The sequence below is a fragment of the Bactrocera oleae genome, chromosome 4 (genome assembly GCF_042242935.1).
Source record: "Bactrocera oleae isolate idBacOlea1 chromosome 4, idBacOlea1, whole genome shotgun sequence".
Lineage (NCBI taxonomy): Eukaryota > Metazoa > Arthropoda > Insecta > Diptera > Tephritidae > Bactrocera > Bactrocera oleae.
Genome location: NC_091538.1, coordinates 68,068,899 through 68,076,621, shown reverse-complemented (window position 1 = coordinate 68,076,621; position 7,723 = coordinate 68,068,899). Strand labels below are relative to the sequence as shown.

At 30.9% G+C, this 7,723-nt stretch overlaps 3 long non-coding RNA genes across 3 annotated transcripts; 2 read left to right on the top strand and 1 right to left on the bottom strand.

The window, feature by feature from the left end:
* Positions 1–4,042: 4,042 nt before the first annotated feature.
* On the top strand, positions 4,043–4,940 carry LOC138856991 (uncharacterized). Its single transcript, XR_011395971.1, has 3 exons — positions 4,043–4,346; positions 4,428–4,470; positions 4,720–4,940. It is a non-coding gene; the product is annotated as an uncharacterized lncRNA (long non-coding RNA).
* An 833-nt stretch (positions 4,941–5,773) lies between these two features.
* On the bottom strand, positions 5,774–6,900 carry LOC138857163 (uncharacterized). The gene is made up of 4 exons (XR_011396179.1): positions 6,809–6,900; positions 6,348–6,731; positions 6,239–6,284; positions 5,774–6,179 (listed from the first exon to the last, which is right to left on the bottom strand). It is a non-coding gene; the product is annotated as an uncharacterized lncRNA (long non-coding RNA).
* On the top strand, positions 6,860–7,453 carry LOC138857164 (uncharacterized). Its single transcript, XR_011396180.1, has 2 exons — positions 6,860–6,949; positions 7,027–7,453. It is a non-coding gene; the product is annotated as an uncharacterized lncRNA (long non-coding RNA).
* Positions 7,454–7,723: the final 270 nt, after the last annotated feature.

Below are 7,723 nucleotides of genomic sequence, written 5' to 3'. Positions count from 1 at the left end.
TTATGTTGCAATGTTGAATGAATATAACACGGCATCAACGCGACGATTGGCAGCCTTTTAATTAATTTGTGAGCTATGCCCTCCTCGACATGTCTCGCCAAAGAGCACTTGACATGCAAAAGTGATAACGCATGCCGCTGACAACAAGTGTCTACCTATCTGGGGTTCATACCGCATTGCATAACACAATGCCACTTAATCAAGTTTTTCGCACGGCAAGGCTATCCACATTTGGATGTGTAAGTAGGTACGTTTGTACCAGTAGCTATGTGATAGCTGCATCCAACTTTTTGTATCTTACAGGTTATTAATCGAAGATTCCAGTGAATGGAATTTTCTAGTGGCTGGAAGCAGATATTTCGATTGATATTTGGTCAGAGAAAGAGTCAAAGTCGTGAGATATAAACGTATATGTTTATATTTCTTTATGAAGTTTCTTAGTTGGAAGGAGCTTAACAGAGGCTTAGAGGTAATGAATATTTATTACGGAAATATCAATAAAATTTCAAATATGCCGGTTTTATTAATTCGCAAATTTTATGCCATTAGTGTTTGAAGAGCTTTTGAAGTTACATCGTTTAAATTTTACACAACTTTTTCTGCAAAGCTGGCCATAACTCGTCGACCTATCCTGCTACACAACGATTGTCTACACGCATATATGTATATTACTCAAAACGCGAATTTTGAAAATAAATTTCCACGAATTTTTAAGCTTTTCGATGATTTTTGAGCGCTGTTTTGACAGCTATTCGTCTGAGAAGTCCTATTTAATAGGATAAATCCTCAAATAGCGCTCTATATTTTTGAATATATTTGAGACTATTTATAAATCTAGAAAATTCTTCTCTCAAGTTGTAGTACCACATGTCTCTGTATGTGTGCAACTTCTGACAACTTCCAGATTTGCAGAAAAGCAGTGAAAACTAATAAAGCTTATTCTATAAACACATACGCATGAATATTTCTAAAAAGCGAAACTTTGCTTGAAATTAATTAATTGAATCCAGGAAGGAAGAAACGAATTCCAGGAAATAAATTCAGAGAAACCTTTTCAAAAAGTTAAACAGTCTGAGCAAAATAACTTTAATGCAGTTGTAAATATGTATAACTATGTTAAGATAATATTTTACAGATATTAAAATTTTCACTTTAATATATTTGTGTGTAAGCTGTAAGTTTTTCATAACAGTAATGAATTAAATCTATAAACGCTCCAGTGTTTGGAAATGCAGTGCTTCAATTAGTTGCATTAATTGCCACAACATCTGCGCTTTATAGTACGTTACGGCTTTAGCCATGTGGCAATCCGGCAATGAATTGAACTAGTTGGAAACTAAATTACACCGCGCACAACTAGTCAACAGTATCAGAAACCAGTTTATTTCTTCATAGTGCAGATTTTAGGATGCATAATTACCGAGTGGTTGCCATCTGTTTGAAATCTTAAAATCAAAAAAAATTTATAAAATAAAAAACTATTTTAAAGTTGTTTAACAAGGCGTTAAAAACGGGTTGCCACCTGTTTGAAATTTTAAATTGTATTAGATGAAGAAAAACTCTCAAGGAAGTAATTTGGTTAAAAATAATTAACAATACATTTAAATATATTAAAAATTGGGTTGCCACCTATTTGAAACTTTTAAGTTTTAATTTTATTAGATGAAAAAACATTCCTACTGAATTGGTTTAATGAAATTTACGGTTTAAAATTTAAAAACATTCTTTAGGAATGTTGCCAACTATTTCAAAATTTGTATTAATACAATACAAATATGTTGATTAATAAATTCAAGGCTTCAATATCCGTATCCTTATCAACTGCAAGGTATTTGAGAAATTTTTGATACAAATACCGGAATCTGAAAAGATTATGAGTATAATTACCATAAATCCATTTTTTAATCTCAAAAAATTTTTGGGAAATAGTCGCACTGAGTTTGTTCTCTATCCACACTTTATTCATATGCAGTTTAAAACATATAACTTATTCTTAACACACTTTTTTGTAATAAATTACTTTGAAGATGGTTTAAATCTGGTCTTTCTGGGAACAGTTCATCTTTTGTCCATAAAATCTATCTTTTACTATTTAAATGCTTCACTTAAGGGCAATATATGTGCATATAATATATTTGTACCCCCACACATGTAAATTCACTTTCACGCTGCATAGTGTATCTGAAATTAGTTGTTAGCATTTCTAAAATGTTTACTACAGCCAACTTAAATATAAGCACAAGCTTACTATAATCGAGAATGCCCTACTATCTCATAATACACATGCTGAACACAAATCATACAATACATAGGTATACATGTACAACATAACTATGTGTATATTTATATATTAATCATTAGGGTGAGCCAAAATATTAACCTATCAAATTTACGTTTTAAATAAGTGCAGAGAAAAGAAAATGCTTGCAAGGCAGAATTAAAAATTCCCCACATAAATTTTGTACATCGCGGATTCTTATAGATCAAAAAATTTCTTTCAAACTTTTTCGCAAGGTGAGTTATTTCAATTCAAAAATTTTTATATTTTTATCTTTAAAAGCTTTGAAAAGTGAAAAAAAAATCAAAATAAGCCGATAAATTATGAATATTCTTAGACGCTCTTTAAAATTAAGCAAAAATTCTTATCTGTATGTATGTAGGTTATTGTTTATCCGTAAATTGGATAGGTTTTTGACTCACCCTAATAATCATTGACAGGTTGTATGTGAGCGGCAATCGGGCGATATAAATTTCAATGATATTGCATTTGCATGTGTTAGTATTTTCTAAATTCTATTATCGATTATAATAATTTGATAAGCCCAACATTTAATTAAAATAATATTTGGCACAATTAGTTATGGGAGTGCACTCGTGTGCTTCATTTGAGTTTTGCATGAGCATTTCGTGACTTCAAATCGTACAAATACAGATTAGGCGCACGCACACAGCTTTTTGAGCATTAATGTATGTATCATTAAAATACTGTTATTTAATTATGGAATTTAATTTGCACAAAATGGTGTTACAGGTAGATTTCTTTTGTAGTAATCATAAACAGATGTGGTAGTACCCATAATTAATAATACTTATATAAATCCAAGTCCAAAAGGAGACCTCACAAAATGATTCAAACCTGCTTTTTTTACTGCTGCTACCACGAAATATTAGTCAGATGAAATAATAAAAGGCAGTTTTGAATCGTTTTTCAGCTATTTAAGGGGGTAAATATTTAGAATTCAAAAAAAGTGTGTTTGGGATAAAAGAAAATAAGTTTCCAAAAAATTTCGTGAAAGAAAAAAAGTTTCAATGCAAAATTTATAGGTCTTTTCATTAACTTTTAATTTTTACACGACCTTCTTAGATATTCATATTTGTCAGATATTGATTAAGAAACTACGTTTTTTTCCAGCAGTAATTTCGATTTTTTAAGCCACTCTAAAGTCTAAACTTTTTTGCACAAATCGACCTGTTTTGGAAAGTCGCAATTTTGTCACAAATCAAAATTTTGATCAATCCTTCCATCATTACCTGTTTTCATCTATGATAACAATAAGTTTTTTAGTTTTTTGGTTTCTGATATTTTTAAGATGAAAACTCTTGCTCACCACCAGACACTTTTTTTCGGAGATCCTACTGTAGGTCGGCTACAGGATTAAATGAGTCCAAAACTACATGAAAATTTTTAAATACACATTCTTTTATTATTTTTTTATTGAAATTCCCCCTCACAACTAAGAAGACACTTTTACAGTTTAGGCAGGTCTCCAAAGTATCGAAAAAGATACAATTAAGTGACGTGACCATCTCTTCTATAGACATTATTAACCGTATCTTAAGGTGCATGGTCGATATTGTTAACCTTTACTAAAGCTATGCCAAATGATCACAGGTATTACATAAGCCTTAAAGTTTATAAAAATGGTCTTGCCACACAACTCACAATGAACAAAAATGACAAACTACATAACGGTGTTACCTTGTATTTTACAAACTTTGACTTCCCCTTACAAATTATAATAGAATTACATAATTGAGTAATGATTTTTATTTCATTCAGCTGAATATTCATTGAGTTTTGTCAACAACGCTGGCTAGAAACAATAAAAATACAAATATTTCAGTAAAATTTTAGTAAAAACAAAATTTCAAGTGCAATTAAGGCAAAGCTTATGCGCAAATTGTATGCAAATTCTAAATCACGTCTCAGTGACATTACTCGCTAGATTACTTTAAGTTGTCTTTGAATAAGAAAGCGATAGTTATTGCTTAGCTGGTATGAAATCGATTGGGCTGCAGCTTAAAGATAAGCGATTTAACAATACTACAGTGCTCGAATTGCTGCGGTGAGTGCAAGACAAATAGTATTGAAAACGAAATATTAGTAAGGCAAAAAATTTAAAAAATAAACCGTTTTCTTACTACAGTGAACACATTTGGGGTTGCAAGCGTGGACAGTTTGCTGAGAAAGTAAGTATTCACTTCTGCTGACGTGACCATTAGGGTGTGTCTCCGTGCTGTCGAATCATGTAATAAACTTTCTTATGTGAAGATTTATTAATTACAACTATGCTCTCATAAAGTTTGCTTAGTTCAAAAGTTTAGAGCGCTGAAACAAAATCAGTAGCTTCCTCTGAAAAACTGGCTGATCCTAATGAAAACAATTACCATAGACATAGCGGTAATATTATTTTTACTTTTGCATTTCGTATTTTCCAGGAACGTAAAATGCTTCTCAAATGGTACAGAATATTGGAAAGGCAGGAAATTAAACTAGAGAAGACTATCTACAATTTGGAACGTGAAATCCACAACTTGGAAAATGGTTAACACAACATAATCTTTGTCGTAATGTTATGTCGTAGTGTTATATCCTAATTTGTATTTTGTTTTAAATTGTTTGTGTCAAAATAAAATTAAAAGGTATATTATTGTAAATATTTATGGTTGACTTTATTTTTATATGGAGAATGAGGGTAAACTAATAATACTCTATATAACAACATTTTTCAATAATTGAAGAAATATTGAATAATATAATATATACAAAAAAAATCTGGATTATCCTTTCTTTGTTTACCTCAAACAGGATATATTAAGTTTGACCCGAAATTTGTAATACCCAGAAGTAAACGTCGAAATATAAATATAAATGATCAGCGTGGGGAGCTGATTCGATTTAGCCGTGTCCATCTGACCGTCTGTTTATACTCGAAATAAACGTATTTTTCAATATATGGATCTGAAATTTTGCTAACGTCTACTGCTGCCGAAGCAGGTGCTCATTAGTCGGAACCACCAGCATTGTACTACTATAGAATATAGTTGCTATACAAACTGATCGATGAAAATCAAGTTTTTACATTTTCGGACGCGCTTAGCCTCATTATGTTATGGGTTTTGTGGCTTATTTTCTGACAATTTCAGTTCCTTCAGAATTAAATAAATTTAATTGCCACTTTCCTGACATTAAATACCTATTAAATATTGAATCCAGATCGAATTTTCTTATACCAAACCTAACTAAATTGTAGTTAGCCGACTTATTGTTATGCGACCACTCCTTAAAAATAAAGGTTTATTCTAAGAATCTGTAGAAAAAATATAAATTCAAACTGTAGAGTTCCTTGCAACAAATTGCAGCTTTTCCAAGGGTTAGAATTCTTTCATGAATATATTGAAAATGTGTAATTTTCGAGATATGACAAATTATATCATAAAATCCAAATCCAATCACATCGCACTTAATATTTAAACAATAAATAAACGATGATTACATGATTCACTTTCAAAAGTGACTAAAATTTATATTTCCATACACATACATATAGAGATTTTTGTCAAAACAACTTAAATCGACCTATGCTTTTTTACTAAAATTATTCGAATCGAATGAGTTGTTTTGCAAAATTCTCAAATCACATAACCGCATTAGTTTCATTACAAAAACGCACAAATATTGACAACAAGAAACCTAACATTAAACATTTTGCTACTGATAGCCCTTGAAGGACCTACACTTCGCTTTACTTAAAATTTACTTTTAGAGATTTTCGGCGATTACATTTCGCCAACTCTTCAAATTTATGTATTTCATATTCAATCAGATGGATTTGCTTCTCGATTTTCATTTTCTTTTTCTCCAACTTCCAATAGATGTCCGCGAGCTCCTTGCGATCCTGTAGACCAAACAAACAACAATTATTAAAGTAATAACGCTGTTTTGTACAGATCATACCGATTTTCTGCCCAATCTATGTATCCGGTTGCCCCAGATTTGTTCGCTATGGAATAGTGATTTATGTTTTATTATTTGAAATAGTTATATTTTGAAAGCAGCCGCTCACCGCAACAGCTTAAAAATATTGTAGCGCTTTCCATTGCGCATTATTTCCAAGCCGATCGACTGCATGTGGCCCACAGCGAAATGAACCGTTAGTTGTAGCCAAATATTTAGCACGAAGCACAACAAAAAATTTTGATTCCGCTTCAAGAGAATTTGATTTATTTATGTTTGTGCGTTTGCTCCGAAATATATTTATAATTTTGAAAATGAAAAATAGCAAAAAGTTTCGAAATTTTGGGTTATTCAAGGTGGTTTTGTTTGTTGGCATCTAGCTTAAATTACTTTCTACTCACACTTAAAACAATAAACTTAACTTAGTATACAAACTACCGAAAATTCTTGTAGATTCCATGAAAAAGCCTTTGATTTAAAAAACAGATTTCAGCTGCCTGCAGTGTTTCCACAAAAATGTCAAAATTTTATTTTTAATAAATTTTTTTCCCAAACAAAAAAAAATTGAACATGCCATTTGAACGACCGCAAGCAAGTTTTACCAATTTTCGCTATCCCACCAACTACGGACACCCGATCAAATTGCCCGGCACAAAACTTTCGCAAGAACTGCTGAGGGAGTATGAGAAGCGGAATATCCAAAACAGTTTGGTAAGTTTTTTTTTTAATTCTACTCTTTTTACCATTTTTGTTTACTTTTTTACATGGCTGTGCTTTCTTGCAAATAGAGAAATCAATATATGGATGAAGCAAAGTAAAAATACTAAATGAAATCAAATAGAAGCTGATGGAACCGTTTTGACATATGTAAAAGAACAACATTTAAGAGTATGGTGTAAAAATCGTATTAACTTTATGAAAAAAAAGCTATTAAATAAAATCTTCTGATTGCAACAACGCGAAAACCAAAATATAAAAATAAGCACTCTGGGTGTTGTACGCATTTGTTGTATCACCACTTATAGCATCGCTTGACAGCTCGTTGCATTCAAGCACGCAGCCTTATAAGATTTCAACATGTTTTCGAATTTTGAAAAATTATACCAAAAATCACTTTTATTTCATTATTTATATATTTTCCTCGATTTTCGGTTTTCTGACATTTACACTATAAAATAATGTAAACAAAAATAAAAAAAATCATTCAATTACAAATACAGGGTGGCTTATGCCACAATTAATTTCAACACAAATTCCAAGGAATTTAATTAAGTTGTTTGGAAATTTGCAACTTCAATTTCAATCAAAAGAATTCCATAGTGAATATAAGAAGTTTTTGTAGATATGCAGAACATATCTCGCAAAAAATTGCAAGCTTTTATTACTAACGTAAACTAAAATATTAGTTTTGAATGCGTTCAGTTGACCATGAAATGCTTTTAATATTCTTAAATTTATTTCAAGTGAAATTTATTGCAAAGAAAA